We start from the raw sequence: 16,605 nt of genomic DNA, 5'->3' as shown, positions 1-16,605 counted from the left end.
AAGAACATAGGAACACCTGGGAAAAAAAGAGGAAGAGGAAACAAAAGAAAGGGAAGGGAAGGAAAAGGAAAGGAAAGGAAGGAACGAAGGAAGCAAGGAAGGGGAAGGGGAACGGGAAGAGAGGAAAGGAAAGAAAGCAAGAAGCAAACTTGAATTCAAGGAAGCCTCTATCTCTAACAACCAATTTGCAAAGAAGACAGGAGAGAGAGGGACATGTTAAACAATGACAAACGGAGGGTGTCAGCAAAATCTAGACCGTAAGAAACTCCAAAGAATAAAAGACTCAAATTCTTCAGCAAATAAATTGCAAGAGAAAAAGAGAGAAGGGACAACCTATAGCTTCAAAGAGACTTAACAGGCATATTGACAAATTATAACGCAGGAAAGAAAATTGGAGCCGGGCGCCAGGCTGGTGCCTGTAATCCTAGCACTCTGGGAAGTCGAGGCGGGAGGATCCTTTGAGCTCAGTAGTCCGAAACTAGCCTGAGTAACAGCAAGACCCTGTCTCTACTAAAAAAGAAGAAGGAAATTAGCTGGACAACTAAAACTATATAGAAAAAATTAGCTGTGCATTGTGGCACCTGCCTGTATTCAAAGCTACTCCGGAGGCTGAGGCAGGAGGATCACTTGAGCCCAGGAGTTCGAGGTTTCTGTGAGCTAGGCTGAGGCCACGGCACTCTAGGATAGGCAACAGAGTGAGACTCTGTCTCAAAAAGAAAAAAAAGAAGGAAAATTGGATCCTGAGTTGAAAACGAAATTTCAAAAAATAAATATTTATAAGCACTTGAAAAATTTGAACTAGGAATGAGTATGTAAAGATATTCAGAAATTACAATTAATGTTTACATGTGACAATGTTATTGTGCTTATATTTTTAAAGGGTCCACTACTCTTTTCTTTTGGAGAGAGGGTCTCACTGTGTGACCCATGCTAGAATGCAGTGGCATGATCACAGCTCACTGTAACCTCAAACTCCTGGACTCAAGTGATCCTCCTGCCTCAGCCTCCCTAGTAGCTGGGACTAGAGGCACAAGCCACCACACCACACCGAGCTAATTGTTAAATTTTTTGTGTAAAGACGAGGTCTTTTTGTTGCCCAGACTGGCCTCCAACTCCTGGCCTCAAGCAATCCTCCCACCTTGGCCTCCCAAAGTGCTCAGATTACAGATGTAAGCCACCGCGCTTGACCTAAAGTGTCTACATCTTTTAGAACTTCACATTACATCTTTGACTAAGTGACCTGATGTTTAGGATTAGCTTCCAAATAACCAGTTGGTGGAGAGAAGTTCGTCAGGGTTCAGATGAAATAAGATTGACCATGAGTTATTAACTGATAAAGGTGTGTGAGATCTACATGCATTCTTGTTCTTTCTTTCTTTCTTTTTTTTTTTTTTAGACAGAGTCTCACTCTGTTGCCCGGGCTAGAGTGCCGTGGCATCAGCCTAGCTCACAGCAACCTCGAACTCCTGGGCTAAAGCAATCCTCCTGCCTCAGCCTCCCGAGTAGCTGGGACTACAGGTACATGCTGCTATACCCGGCTAATTTTTTCTATATATGTTTTTGGCTGTCCAGATAATTTCTTTCTATTTTTAGTAGAGACGGGGTCTCCCTCTTGCTCAGGCTGGTCTCCAACTCCTGAGCTCAAACAATCCACCCGCCTCGGCCGCCCACAGTGCTAGGATTACAGGAGTCTGCCACTGGGCCGGCTACTTCTAATGGTTTTAAAACATCATCATTTCTTCTGTACATTCTTACTCAGCTACTACCTGAAAACCAAAAGACCTACATACAATTTTTAAACGTTTTCAAAATTAGATTTTCTTTCCTTTTTTTTTTCTTCATATTCCAGTGATTCCATGGCACAGAATCACTATTTTTAATAGTTGTGTTGGCATATTTTTAAACATTGTTGTGTGTAAATTGGAGGCTAACACTAAGGAGTAATTTTATTGGTGTTATTGCGAGAAAGGACTTGTGCCTTCAGAAAAAGGATATACTGAATCAAGTAAGATCAATGATATAAAGTACATATCCTGGAGCCCTAAATTTGAACGGGAAGTATCAGTATGAAGACATGATGCATTTTGCTTTAAAAAATACATAACTCTTAGTTCTGTCCTGGAGTCTGCAAGGCCCCAGAAACTATGAGGAACCCAGTAGCATGCAGTCAAGCACCATGATTTCACTTTCTAAAAAGTATTTTCCACTAAAAAAAAAAATGAAAATTACACAATGAATTAGCTAATTTTGGGAAATGGACAAGGTGAGACTTCAACAACCTGATGTACAAGAAAACAAGAAGCTATCAAAGACTACTGGGGGCATGTAAAAAGAATTCAAGAGCCAATCCTGAATTTTACATTAGGTTGTTATGCATCTAGCTCCAATAACAAAGAAAAACCAACTAACAACAACTTAAACCAATGGTTCTCAACCCTTGCAAGAACCACAGAATCACCTGGGGAGCTGAATGCCTAAATAGGGGGCAGTTTGAGCATTTATAAGGATAAGAAATGGACTTCAACACATTGTGTTTAAATATTTCGTGCATAACAATTCTAAAATATACTTTGTGGTCACCTTTAAAAGTATTAAGGAATAAATTCATTATTTGACAGCAGGTAAATAAAAGGAAAGAATCAACTAAGTATCCTTTCATTTGCATATGAACTATCTGGTGTGTCACCAAATAGTTAAGGAGTGGAGAATTCTCCTTAAGAAACATCATAGCCAATACATGCAGAAAGAGAAAGGGAATATCATCACTCTATAATCTGTGATGAAATACTGGCCCTGGGCAACAATCATCAATGTCTGCTAACATCCAAAAAACAAAAGACAGCCACACGTTCTGTTTCCACATGGAAGAACATAGCAACACCTGGGAAAAAGAGAGGAAGAGCAAAGAAAAGAAAGGGAAGGGAAGGAAAAGGAAAGAAAGGAAGGAAGGAAGGAAGGGGAAGGGGAAGGGAAGGGATGGGGAAGGGAAGAAAGAAAGAAGCAAACTTGAATTTAAGGAAGCCTCTATCTCTAACAACGAATTTGTAAAGAAGACAGGAGAGAGAGGGACATGTCAAACAATGACAAACGGAGGGTGTCAGCAAATTCTAGACCATAAGACTCCAAAGAATAAAAGACTCAAATTCTTCAGCAAATAAATTGCAAGAGAAAAAGAGAGAAGGGACAACCTATAGCTTGAAAGAGACTTAAAAGGCATATTGACAAATGATAACGCAGGAAAGTAAATTGGAGCCGGGCGACATGGCTGATGCCTGTAATCCTAGCACTCTGGGAGGCCGAGGCGGGAGGATCGTTTGAGCTCAGTAGTCCGAGACCAGCCTCAGTAACAGCAAGACCCTGTCTCTACTAAAAAAAAAAAAAAAAATAAGAAGGAAATTAGCTGGACAATTAAAACTATATAGAAAAAATTAGCTGTGCATGGTGGCACCTGCCTGTATTCCCAGCTACCTGGGAGGCTGAGGCAGGAGGATTGCTTGAGCACAGGAGTTTGAGGTTGCTGTGAGCTAGGCTGAGGCCACGGCACTCTAGCATAGGCACCAGAGTGAGACTCTGTCTCAAAAAATAAATAAATAAATAAAATTGGATCCTGAGTTGAAAATCAAATTTCAAAAAACAAATATTTATAAGCAATTGAAAAATTTGAACTAGGAATGAGTATGTAAAGATATTCAGAAATTACAATTAATATTTACATGTGACAATGTTACTGTGCTTATAATTTTAAAGTGTCCACTACTCTTTTCTTTTAGAGAGAGGGTCTCACTGTGTGACCCATGCTAGAATGCAGTGGCATGATCAAAGCTCACTGTAACCTCAAACTCCTGGACTCAAGTGATCCTCCTGCCTCAGCCTCCCTAGTAGCTGGGACTAGACGCATGAGCAACCACACCACACCGAGCTTATTTTTAAATTTTTTGTGTAAAGACGAGGTCTTTTTGTTGCCCAGACTGGCTTCCAACTCCTGGCCTCAAGCAATCCTCCCACCTTGGCCTCCCAAAGCGCTCAGATTACAGATGTAAGCCACCGCGCTTGACCTAAAGTGTCTACATCTTTAAGAACTTCACATTGGATCTTTGACTAAGGGACCTGATGTTTAGGATTAGCTTCCAAATAACCTGTTGGTGGAGAGAAGTTGGTCGGGGTTTGGATGAAATAAGATTGACCATGAGTTATTAACTGGTGAAGCTGTGTGAGATCTACATGCATTCTTTTTTTTCTTTTTTTTTTAGACAGAGTCTCACTCTGTTGCCCGGGCTAGAGTGCCATGGCATCAGCCTAGCTCACAGCAACCTCGAACTCCTGGGCTCAAGCGATCCTCAGCCTCAGCCTCCCGAGTAGCTGGGACTACAGGCACATGCTGCTATACCCGGCTAATTTTTTCTATATATGTTTTTGGCTGTCCAGATAATTTCTTTCTATTTTTAGTAGAGACGGGGTCTCCCTCTTGCTCAGGCTGGTCTCCAAGTCCTGAGCTCAAACCATCTGCCCGCCTCGGCCTCCCACAGTGCTAGGATTACAGGCATCCGCCACGGCGCCCGCCTACTGCTAATGTTTTTAAAACATCATCATTTCTTCTGTACATTCTTACTCAGCTACAACCTGAAAACCAAAAAACCACATACAATTTTTAAACGTATTCAGAATTACTATTTCTTTCCTGTTTTTTTTTCTTCATATAGCAGTGATTCCATGGCACAGAAACAGTATTTTTAATAGTTGTGTTGGCATAGTTTTTAAACATTGTTGTGTGTAAATTGGAGGCTAACACTAAGGAGTAATTTTAATGGTGTTATTGCGATAAAGGACTTGTGCCTTCAGAAAAAGGATATACTGATTGAAGTAAGATCAATGATATAAAGTACACATCCTGGAGCCCTGAATTTGAACGGGAAGTATCAGTATGAAGACATGATGCATTTTGCTTTAAAAAATACATACCTCTTAGTTCTGTCCTGGAGTCTGCAAGGCCCCAGAAACTATGAGGAAACCAGTAGCATGCAGTCAAGCACCATGATTTCACTTTCTAAAAAGCATTTTCCACTAAAAAAAAAAAAAATGAAAATTACACAATGAATTAGCTAATTTTGGGAAATGGACAAGGTGAGACTTGAACAACCTGATGTACAAGAAAACAGGAAGCTATCAAAGACTACTGGGGGCATGTAAAAAGAATTCAAGAGCCAATCCTGAATTTTACATTAGGTTGTTAGGCATCTAGCTCCAACAACAAAGAAAAACCAACTAACAACTTAAACCAATGGTTCTCAACCCTTGCAAGAACCACAGAATCACCTGGGGAGCTGAATGCCTAAATAGGGGGCAGTTTCAGCATTTATAAGGATAAGAAATAGACTTGAACACATTGTGCTTAAATATTTTGTGCCTAACAATTCTAAAATATACTTTGTGGTCACCTTTAAAAGTACTAGGGAATAAATTCATTATTTGATAACAGGTAAATACAAGGAAAGAATCAACTAAGTATCCTTTCATTTGCATATAAACTATCTGGTGTGTCACCAAATAGTTAAGGAGTGGAGAATTCTCCTTAAGGAAACATCCTAGCCAATACATGCAGAAAGAGAAAGGGAATATCGTCACTCTATAATCTGTGATGAAATATTGGCCCTAGGCAACAATCATCAATGTCTGCTAACATCCAAAAAACAAAAGACAGCCACACGTTCTGTGTTTCCACATGGAAGAACATAGCAACACCTGGGAAAAAGAGAGGAAGAGGAAAGAAAAGAAAGGGAAGGGAAGGAAAAGGAAAGGAAGGAAGGAAGGAAGGGGAAGGGGAAGGGAAGGGAAGGAAAGGAAAGAAAGAAAGAAGCAAACTGGAATTCAAGGAAGCCTCTATCTCTAACAACGTATTTGCAAAGAAGACAGGAGAGAGAGGGACATGTCAAACAATGACAAACGGAGGGTGTCAGCAAAATCTAGACCGTAAGAAACTCCAAAGAATAAAAGACTCAAATTCTTCAGCAAATAAATTGCAAGAGAAAAAGAGAGAAGGGACAACCTATAGCTTGAAAGAGACTTAACAGGCATATTGACAAATTGTAACGCAGGAAAGTAAATTGGAGCCGGGCGCCGTGGCTCATGCCTGTAATCCTAGCACTCTGGGAGGCCGAGGCGGGAGGATCCTTGGAGCTCAGTAGTCCAAGACCGGCCTCAGTAACAGCAAGACCCTGTCTCTACTGAAAATAAAAATAAGAAGGAAATTACCTGGTAAACTAAAACTATATAAAAAAATTAGCTGTGAATGGTGGCAACTGCCTGTATTCCCTGCTACTCGGGAGGCTGAGGCAGGAGGATCGCTTGCGCTCAAGAGTTTGAGGTTCCTGTGAGCTAGGCTAAGGCCACGGCACTCTAGCATAGGAAACAGAGTGCGACTCTGTCTCAAAAAAAAAATAAATAAATAAAATTGGATCCTGAGTTGAAAATCAAATTTGAAAAAATAAATATTTATAAGCAATTGAAAAATTTGAACTAGGAATGAGTATGTAAAGATATTCAGAAATTACAATTAATGTTTACATGTGACAATGTTATTGTGCTTATATTTTTAAAGTGTCCACTACTCTTTTCTTTTAGAGAGAGGGTCTCACTGTGTGACCCATGCTAGAATGCAGTGGCATGATCACAGCTCACTGTAACCTCAAACTCCTGGACTCAAGTGATCCTCCTGCCTCAGCCTCCCTAATAACTGGGACTAGAGGCACGAGCCACCACACCACACCCAGCTAATTTTTAAATTTTTTGTGTAAAGACGAGGTCTTTTTGTTGCCCAGACTGGCCTCCAACTCCTGGCCTCAAGCAATCCTCCCACCTTGGCCTCCGAAAGCGCTGAGATTACAGATGTAAGCCAACGCGCTTGACCTAAAGTGTCTACATCTTTTAGAACTTCACATTACATCTTTGACTAAGTTACCTGATGTTTAGGATTAGCTTCCAAATAACCAGTTGGTGGAGAGAAGTTGGTCGGGGTTCAGATGAAATAAGATTGACCATGAGTTATTAACTGATGAAGGTGTGTGAGATCTACATGCATTCTTGTTCTTTCTTTCTTGTTTTTTTTTTTTTTTTTAGACAGAGTCTCAGTCTGTTGCCCGGGCTAGAGTGCCGTGGCATCAGCCTAGCTCACAGCAACCTCGAACTCCTGGGCTCAAGCGATCCTCCTGCCTCAGCCTCCCGAGTAGCTGGGACTACAGGCACATGCTGCTATACCCGGCTAATTTTTTCTATATATGTTTTTGGCTGTCCAGATAATTTCTTTCTATTTTTAGTAGAGACGGGGTCTCCCTCTTGCTCAGGCTGGTCTCCAACTCCTGAGCTCAAACAATCCACCCGCCTCGGCCGCCCACAGTGCTAGGATTACAGGCGTCTGCCACCGGGCCGGCTACTTCTAATGGTTTTAAAACATCATCATTTCTTCTGTACATTCTTACTCAGCTACCACCTGAAAACCAAAAGAACCACATAGAATTTTTAAACGTTTTCAGAATTAGCAATCCTTGCTTCTTTTTTTTTTCTTCATATAGCAGTGATTCCATGGCATAGAATCAGTATTTTCAATACTTGTGTTGGCATAATTTTTAAATATTTTTGTGTGTAAATTGGAGGCTAAGACTAAGGAGTAATTTTATTGGTGTTATTGGGAGAAAGGACTTGTGCCTTCAGAAAAAGGATATACTGATTGAAGTAAGATCAATGATATAAAGTACACATCCTGGAGCCCTGAATTTCAATGGGAAGTATCAGTATGAAGACATGATGCATTTTGCTTTAAAAAATACATACCTCTTAGTTCTGTCCTGGAGTCTGCAAGGCCCCAGAAACTATGAGGAACCCAGTAGCATGCAGTCAAGCACCATGATTTCACTTTCTAAAAAGCATTTTCCACTAAAAAAAAAATGAAAAATTACACAATGAATTAGCTAATTTTGGGAAATGGACAAGGTGAGACTTGAACAACCTGATGTACAAGAAAACAGGAAGCTATCAAAGACTACTGGGGGCATGTAAAAAGAATTCAAGAGCCAATCCTGAATTTTACATTAGGTTGTTATGCATCTAGCTCCAATAACAAAGAAAAACCAACTAACAACAACTTAAACCAATGGTTCTCAACCCTTGCAAGAACCACTGAATCACCTCGGGAGCTGAATGCCTAAATAGGGGGCAGTTTGAGCATTTATAAGGATAAGAAATGGACTTCAACACATTGTGTTTAAATATTTCGTGCATAACAATTCTAAAATATACTTTGTGGTCACCTTTAAAAGTACTAGGAAATAAATTCATTATTTGACAGCAGGTGAATAAAAGGAAAGAATCAACTAAGTATCCTTTCATTTGCATATGAACTATCTGGTGTGTCACCAAATAGTTAAGGAGTGGAGAATTCTCCTTAAAGAAACATCCTAGCCAATACATGCAGAAAGAGACACGGAATATCGTCACTCTATAATCTTTGATGAAATATTGGCCCTAGGCAACAATCATCAATGTCTGCTAACATAAAAAAAACAGAAGACAACCACACGTTCTGTGTTTCCACATGGAAGAACATAGGAACACCTGGGAAAAAGAGAGGAAGAGGAAAGAAAAGAAAGGGAAGGGAAGGAAAAGGAAAGGAAGGAAGGAAGGTAGGGGAAGGGGAAGGGAAGGGAAGGGGAAGGGAAGGAAAGGAAAGAAAGAAAGAAGCAAACTGGAATTTAAGGAAGCCTCTATCTCTAACAACCAATTTGCAAAGAAGACAGGAGAGAGAGGGACATGTTAAACAATGACAAACGGAGGGTGTCAGCAAAATCTAGACCGTAAGAAACTCCAAAGAATAAAAGACTCAAATTCTTCAGCAAATAAATTGCAAGAGACAAAGAGAGAGGGGACAACGTATAGCTTCAAAGAGACTTAACAGGCATATTGACAAATTATAACGCAGGAAAGTAAATTGCAGCCGGGCGCCAGGCTGGTGCCTGTAATCCTAGCACTCTGGGAGGCCGAGGCGGGAGGATCATTTGAACTCAGTAGTCCGACACTACCCTGAGTAACAAGAGCAAGACACTGTCTCTACTAAAAAAAAAAAAAAAATTAAGAGGGAAATTAGCTGGACAACTAAAAATGTATAGAAAAAATTAGCTGTGCATGGTGGCACCTGCCTGTATTCCCAGCTACTCGGGAGGCTGAGGCAGGAGGATCGCTTGAGCAGAGGAGTTTGAGGTTGCTGTGAGCTAGGCTGAGGCCACGGCACACTAACATAGACAACAGAGTGAGACTCTGTCTAAAGAAGAAAAAATAAATAAATAAAATTGGATCCTGAGTTGAAAATCAAATTTCAAAAAATAAATATTTATAAGCAATTGAAAAATTTGAACTAGGAATGAGTATGTAAAGATTTTCAGAAATTACAATTAATGTTTACATGTGACAATGTTATTGTGCTTATATTTTTAAAGTGTCCACTACTCTTTTCTTTTGGAGAGAGGGTCTCACTGTGTGACCCATGCTAGAATGCAGTGGCATGATCACAGCTCACTGTAACCTCAAACTCCTGGACTCAAGTGATCCTCCTGCCTCAGCCTCCATAGTAGCTGGGACTAGAGGCACGAGCCACCACACCACACCCAGCTAATTTTTAAATTTTTTGTGTAACGATGAGGTCTTTTTGTTGCCTAGACTGGCCTCCAACTCCTGGCCTCAAGCAATCCTCCCACCTTGGCCTCCGAAAGCGCTGAGATTACACATATAAGCCACCGCGCTTGACCTAAAGTGTCTACATCTTTTAGAACTTCACATTGCATCTTTGACTAAGTGACCTGATGTTTAGGATTAGCTTCCAAATAACCTGTTGGTGGAGAGAAGTTGGTCGGGGTTCAGATGAAATAAGATTGACCATGAGTTATTAACTGATGAAGCTGTGTGAGATCTACATGCATTCTTGTTCTTTCTTTCTTTCTTTTTTTTTAGACAGAGTCTCACTCTGTTGCCCGGGCTAGAGTGCCGTGCCATCAGCCTAGCTCACACCAACCTCGAACTCCTGGGCTCAAGCGATCCTCAGCCTCAGCCTCCCGAGTAGCTGGGACTACAGGCACATGCTAGTATTACCGGCTAATTTTTTCTATATATGTTTTTGGCTGTCCAGATAATTTCTTTCTATTTTTAGTAGAGACGGGGTCTCCCTCTTGCTCAGGCTGGTCTCCAACTCCTGATCTCAAACAATCCACCCGCCTCGGCCTCCCACAGTGCTAGGATTACAGGCATCCGCCACCGAGCCCGGCTACTTCTTCTTTTTTTTTTTTTTTTTTTTTTTTTTTTGTTGAGACAGAGTCTCACTTTGTTGCCCAGGCTAGAGTGAGTGCCGTGGCGTCAGCTTAGCTCACAGCAACCTCAGACTCCTCGGCTTAAGCGATCCTACTGCCTCAGCCTCCCGAGTAGCTGGGACTACAGGCATGCGCCACCATGCCCGGCTAATTTTTTCTATATAGATTTTTAGTTGTCCATATAATGTCTTTCTATTTTTAGTAGAGACGGGGTCTCGCTCAGGCTGGTCTCCAACTCCTGACCTTGAGCGATCCACCCGCCTCGGCCTCCCAGAGTGCTAGGATTACAGGCGTGAGCCACCGCGCCCGGCCCCGGCTACTTCTAATGTTTTTAAAACATCATCATTTCTTCTGTACATTCTTACTCAGCTACAACCTGAAAACCAAAAGAACCACATAGAATTTTAAACGTTTTCAGAATTAGCATCCCTTGCTTCTTTTTTTTTTCTTCATATAGCAGTGATTCCATGGCACAGAATCAGTATTTTTAATAGTTGTGTTGGCATATTTTTTAAATATTTTTGTGTGTAAATTGAAGGCTAAGAATAAGGAGTAATTTTATTGGTGTTATTGCGAGAAAGGACTTGTGGCTTCAGAAAAAGGATATACTGAATGAAGTAAGATCAATCATATAAAGTACATATCCTGGAGCCCTGAATTTGAATGGGAAGTATCAGTATGAAGACATGATGCATTTTGCTTTAAAAAATACATACCTCTTAGTTCTGTCCTGGAGTCTGCAAGGTCCCAGAAACTATGAGGAACCCAGTAGCGTGCAGTCAAGCACCATAATTTCACCTTCTAAAAAGCATTATCCACTAAAAAAAAAAAAATCAATATTACACAATGAATTAGCTAATTTTGGGAAATGGACAAGGTGAGACTTCAACAACCTGATGTACAAGAAAACAGGAAGCTATCAAAGACTACTGGGGTCATGTAAAAAGAATTCAAGAGCCAATCCTGAATTTTACATTAGGTTGTTATGCATCTAGCTCCAATAACAAAGAAAAACCAACTAACAACAACTTAAACAAATGGTTCTCAACCCTTGCAAGAACCACTGAATCACCTCGGGAGCTGAATGCCTAAATAGGGGGCAGTTTGAGCATTTATAAGGATAAGAAATGGACTTCAACACATTGTGTTTAAATATTTCGTGCATAACAATTCTAAAATATACTTTGTGGTCACCTTTAAAAGTACTAGGAAATAAATTCATTATTTGACAGCAGGTGAATAAAAGGAAAGAATCAACTAAGTATCCTTTCATTTGCATATGAACTATCTGGTGTGTCACCAAATAGTTAAGGAGTGGAGAATTCTCCTTAAAGAAACATCCTAGCCAATACATGCAGAAAGAGACACGGAATATCGTCACTCTATAATCTTTGATGAAATATTGGCCCTAGGCAACAATCATCAATGTCTGCTAACATAAAAAAAACAGAAGACAACCACACGTTCTGTGTTTCCACATGGAAGAACATAGGAACACCTGGGAAAAAAAGAGGAAGAGGAAACAAAAGAAAGGGAAGGGAAGGAAAAGGAAAGGAAAGGAAGGAACGAAGGAAGCAAGGAAGGGGAAGGGGAACGGGAAGAGAGGAAAGGAAAGAAAGCAAGAAGCAAACTTGAATTCAAGGAAGCCTCTATCTCTAACAACCAATTTGCAAAGAAGACAGGAGAGAGAGGGACATGTTAAACAATGACAAACGGAGGGTGTCAGCAAAATCTAGACCGTAAGAAACTCCAAAGAATAAAAGACTCAAATTCTTCAGCAAATAAATTGCAAGAGAAAAAGAGAGAAGGGACAACCTATAGCTTCAAAGAGACTTAACAGGCATATTGACAAATTATAACGCAGGAAAGAAAATTGGAGCCGGGCGCCAGGCTGGTGCCTGTAATCCTAGCACTCTGGGAAGTCGAGGCGGGAGGATCCTTTGAGCTCAGTAGTCCGAAACTAGCCTGAGTAACAGCAAGACCCTGTCTCTACTAAAAAAGAAGAAGGAAATTAGCTGGACAACTAAAACTATATAGAAAAAATTAGCTGTGCATTGTGGCACCTGCCTGTATTCAAAGCTACTCCGGAGGCTGAGGCAGGAGGATCACTTGAGCCCAGGAGTTCGAGGTTTCTGTGAGCTAGGCTGAGGCCACGGCACTCTAGGATAGGCAACAGAGTGAGACTCTGTCTCAAAAAGAAAAAAAAGAAGGAAAATTGGATCCTGAGTTGAAAACGAAATTTCAAAAAATAAATATTTATAAGCACTTGAAAAATTTGAACTAGGAATGAGTATGTAAAGATATTCAGAAATTACAATTAATGTTTACATGTGACAATGTTATTGTGCTTATATTTTTAAAGGGTCCACTACTCTTTTCTTTTGGAGAGAGGGTCTCACTGTGTGACCCATGCTAGAATGCAGTGGCATGATCACAGCTCACTGTAACCTCAAACTCCTGGACTCAAGTGATCCTCCTGCCTCAGCCTCCCTAGTAGCTGGGACTAGAGGCACAAGCCACCACACCACACCGAGCTAATTGTTAAATTTTTTGTGTAAAGACGAGGTCTTTTTGTTGCCCAGACTGGCCTCCAACTCCTGGCCTCAAGCAATCCTCCCACCTTGGCCTCCCAAAGTGCTCAGATTACAGATGTAAGCCACCGCGCTTGACCTAAAGTGTCTACATCTTTTAGAACTTCACATTACATCTTTGACTAAGTGACCTGATGTTTAGGATTAGCTTCCAAATAACCAGTTGGTGGAGAGAAGTTCGTCAGGGTTCAGATGAAATAAGATTGACCATGAGTTATTAACTGATAAAGGTGTGTGAGATCTACATGCATTCTTGTTCTTTCTTTCTTTCTTTTTTTTTTTTTTAGACAGAGTCTCACTCTGTTGCCCGGGCTAGAGTGCCGTGGCATCAGCCTAGCTCACAGCAACCTCGAACTCCTGGGCTAAAGCAATCCTCCTGCCTCAGCCTCCCGAGTAGCTGGGACTACAGGTACATGCTGCTATACCCGGCTAATTTTTTCTATATATGTTTTTGGCTGTCCAGATAATTTCTTTCTATTTTTAGTAGAGACGGGGTCTCCCTCTTGCTCAGGCTGGTCTCCAACTCCTGAGCTCAAACAATCCACCCGCCTCGGCCGCCCACAGTGCTAGGATTACAGGAGTCTGCCACCGGGCCGGCTACTTCTAATGGTTTTAAAACATCATCATTTCTTCTGTACATTCTTACTCAGCTACTACCTGAAAACCAAAAGACCTACATACAATTTTTAAACGTTTTCAAAATTAGATTTTCTTTCCTTTTTTTTTTCTTCATATTCCAGTGATTCCATGGCACAGAATCACTATTTTTAATAGTTGTGTTGGCATATTTTTAAACATTGTTGTGTGTAAATTGGAGGCTAACACTAAGGAGTAATTTTATTGGTGTTATTGCGAGAAAGGACTTGTGCCTTCAGAAAAAGGATATACTGAATCAAGTAAGATCAATGATATAAAGTACATATCCTGGAGCCCTAAATTTGAACGGGAAGTATCAGTATGAAGACATGATGCATTTTGCTTTAAAAAATACATAACTCTTAGTTCTGTCCTGGAGTCTGCAAGGCCCCAGAAACTATGAGGAACCCAGTAGCATGCAGTCAAGCACCATGATTTCACTTTCTAAAAAGTATTTTCCACTAAAAAAAAAAATGAAAATTACACAATGAATTAGCTAATTTTGGGAAATGGACAAGGTGAGACTTCAACAACCTGATGTACAAGAAAACAAGAAGCTATCAAAGACTACTGGGGGCATGTAAAAAGAATTCAAGAGCCAATCCTGAATTTTACATTAGGTTGTTATGCATCTAGCTCCAATAACAAAGAAAAACCAACTAACAACAACTTAAACCAATGGTTCTCAACCCTTGCAAGAACCACAGAATCACCTGGGGAGCTGAATGCCTAAATAGGGGGCAGTTTGAGCATTTATAAGGATAAGAAATGGACTTCAACACATTGTGTTTAAATATTTCGTGCATAACAATTCTAAAATATACTTTGTGGTCACCTTTAAAAGTATTAAGGAATAAATTCATTATTTGACAGCAGGTAAATAAAAGGAAAGAATCAACTAAGTATCCTTTCATTTGCATATGAACTATCTGGTGTGTCACCAAATAGTTAAGGAGTGGAGAATTCTCCTTAAGAAACATCATAGCCAATACATGCAGAAAGAGAAAGGGAATATCATCACTCTATAATCTGTGATGAAATACTGGCCCTGGGCAACAATCATCAATGTCTGCTAACATCCAAAAAACAAAAGACAGCCACACGTTCTGTTTCCACATGGAAGAACATAGCAACACCTGGGAAAAAGAGAGGAAGAGCAAAGAAAAGAAAGGGAAGGGAAGGAAAAGGAAAGAAAGGAAGGAAGGAAGGAAGGGGAAGGGGAAGGGAAGGGATGGGGAAGGGAAGAAAGAAAGAAGCAAACTTGAATTTAAGGAAGCCTCTATCTCTAACAACGAATTTGTAAAGAAGACAGGAGAGAGAGGGACATGTCAAACAATGACAAACGGAGGGTGTCAGCAAATTCTAGACCATAAGACTCCAAAGAATAAAAGACTCAAATTCTTCAGCAAATAAATTGCAAGAGAAAAAGAGAGAAGGGACAACCTATAGCTTGAAAGAGACTTAAAAGGCATATTGACAAATGATAACGCAGGAAAGTAAATTGGAGCCGGGCGACATGGCTGATGCCTGTAATCCTAGCACTCTGGGAGGCCGAGGCGGGAGGATCGTTTGAGCTCAGTAGTCCGAGACCAGCCTCAGTAACAGCAAGACCCTGTCTCTACTAAAAAAAAAAAAAAAAAATAAGAAGGAAATTAGCTGGACAATTAAAACTATATAGAAAAAATTAGCTGTGCATGGTGGCACCTGCCTGTATTCCCAGCTACCTGGGAGGCTGAGGCAGGAGGATTGCTTGAGCACAGGAGTTTGAGGTTGCTGTGAGCTAGGCTGAGGCCACGGCACTCTAGCATAGGCACCAGAGTGAGACTCTGTCTCAAAAAATAAATAAATAAATAAAATTGGATCCTGAGTTGAAAATCAAATTTCAAAAAACAAATATTTATAAGCAATTGAAAAATTTGAACTAGGAATGAGTATGTAAAGATATTCAGAAATTACAATTAATATTTACATGTGACAATGTTACTGTGCTTATAATTTTAAAGTGTCCACTACTCTTTTCTTTTAGAGAGAGGGTCTCACTGTGTGACCCATGCTAGAATGCAGTGGCATGATCAAAGCTCACTGTAACCTCAAACTCCTGGACTCAAGTGATCCTCCTGCCTCAGCCTCCCTAGTAGCTGGGACTAGACGCATGAGCAACCACACCACACCGAGCTTATTTTTAAATTTTTTGTGTAAAGACGAGGTCTTTTTGTTGCCCAGACTGGCTTCCAACTCCTGGCCTCAAGCAATCCTCCCACCTTGGCCTCCCAAAGTGCTCAGATTACAGATGTAAGCCACCGCGCTTGACCTAAAGTGTCTACATCTTTAAGAACTTCACATTGGATCTTTGACTAAGGGACCTGATGTTTAGGATTAGCTTCCAAATAACCTGTTGGTGGAGAGAAGTTGGTCGGGGTTTGGATGAAATAAGATTGACCATGAGTTATTAACTGGTGAAGCTGTGTGAGATCTACATGCATTCTTTTTTTTCTTTTTTTTTTAGACAGAGTCTCACTCTGTTGCCCGGGCTAGAGTGCCATGGCATCAGCCTAGCTCACAGCAACCTCGAACTCCTGGGCTCAAGCGATCCTCAGCCTCAGCCTCCCGAGTAGCTGGGACTACAGGCACATGCTGCTATACCCGGCTAATTTTTTCTATATATGTTTTTGGCTGTCCAGATAATTTCTTTCTATTTTTAGTAGAGACGGGGTCTCCCTCTTGCTCAGGCTGGTCTCCAAGTCCTGAGCTCAAACCATCTGCCCGCCTCGGCCTCCCACAGTGCTAGGATTACAGGCATCCGCCACGGCGCCCGCCTACTGCTAATGTTTTTAAAACATCATCATTTCTTCTGTACATTCTTACTCAGCTACAACCTGAAAACCAAAAAACCACATACAATTTTTAAACGTATTCAGAATTACTATTTCTTTCCTGTTTTTTTTTCTTCATATAGCAGTGATTCCATGGCACAGAAACAGTATTTTTAATAGTTGTGTTGGCATAGTTTTTAAACATTGTTGTGTGTAAAT

The sequence above is a fragment of the Eulemur rufifrons genome, chromosome 30 (genome assembly GCF_041146395.1).
Source record: "Eulemur rufifrons isolate Redbay chromosome 30, OSU_ERuf_1, whole genome shotgun sequence".
Taxonomy (NCBI): domain Eukaryota; kingdom Metazoa; phylum Chordata; class Mammalia; order Primates; family Lemuridae; genus Eulemur; species Eulemur rufifrons.
This window is presented reverse-complemented; position numbering follows the sequence as displayed.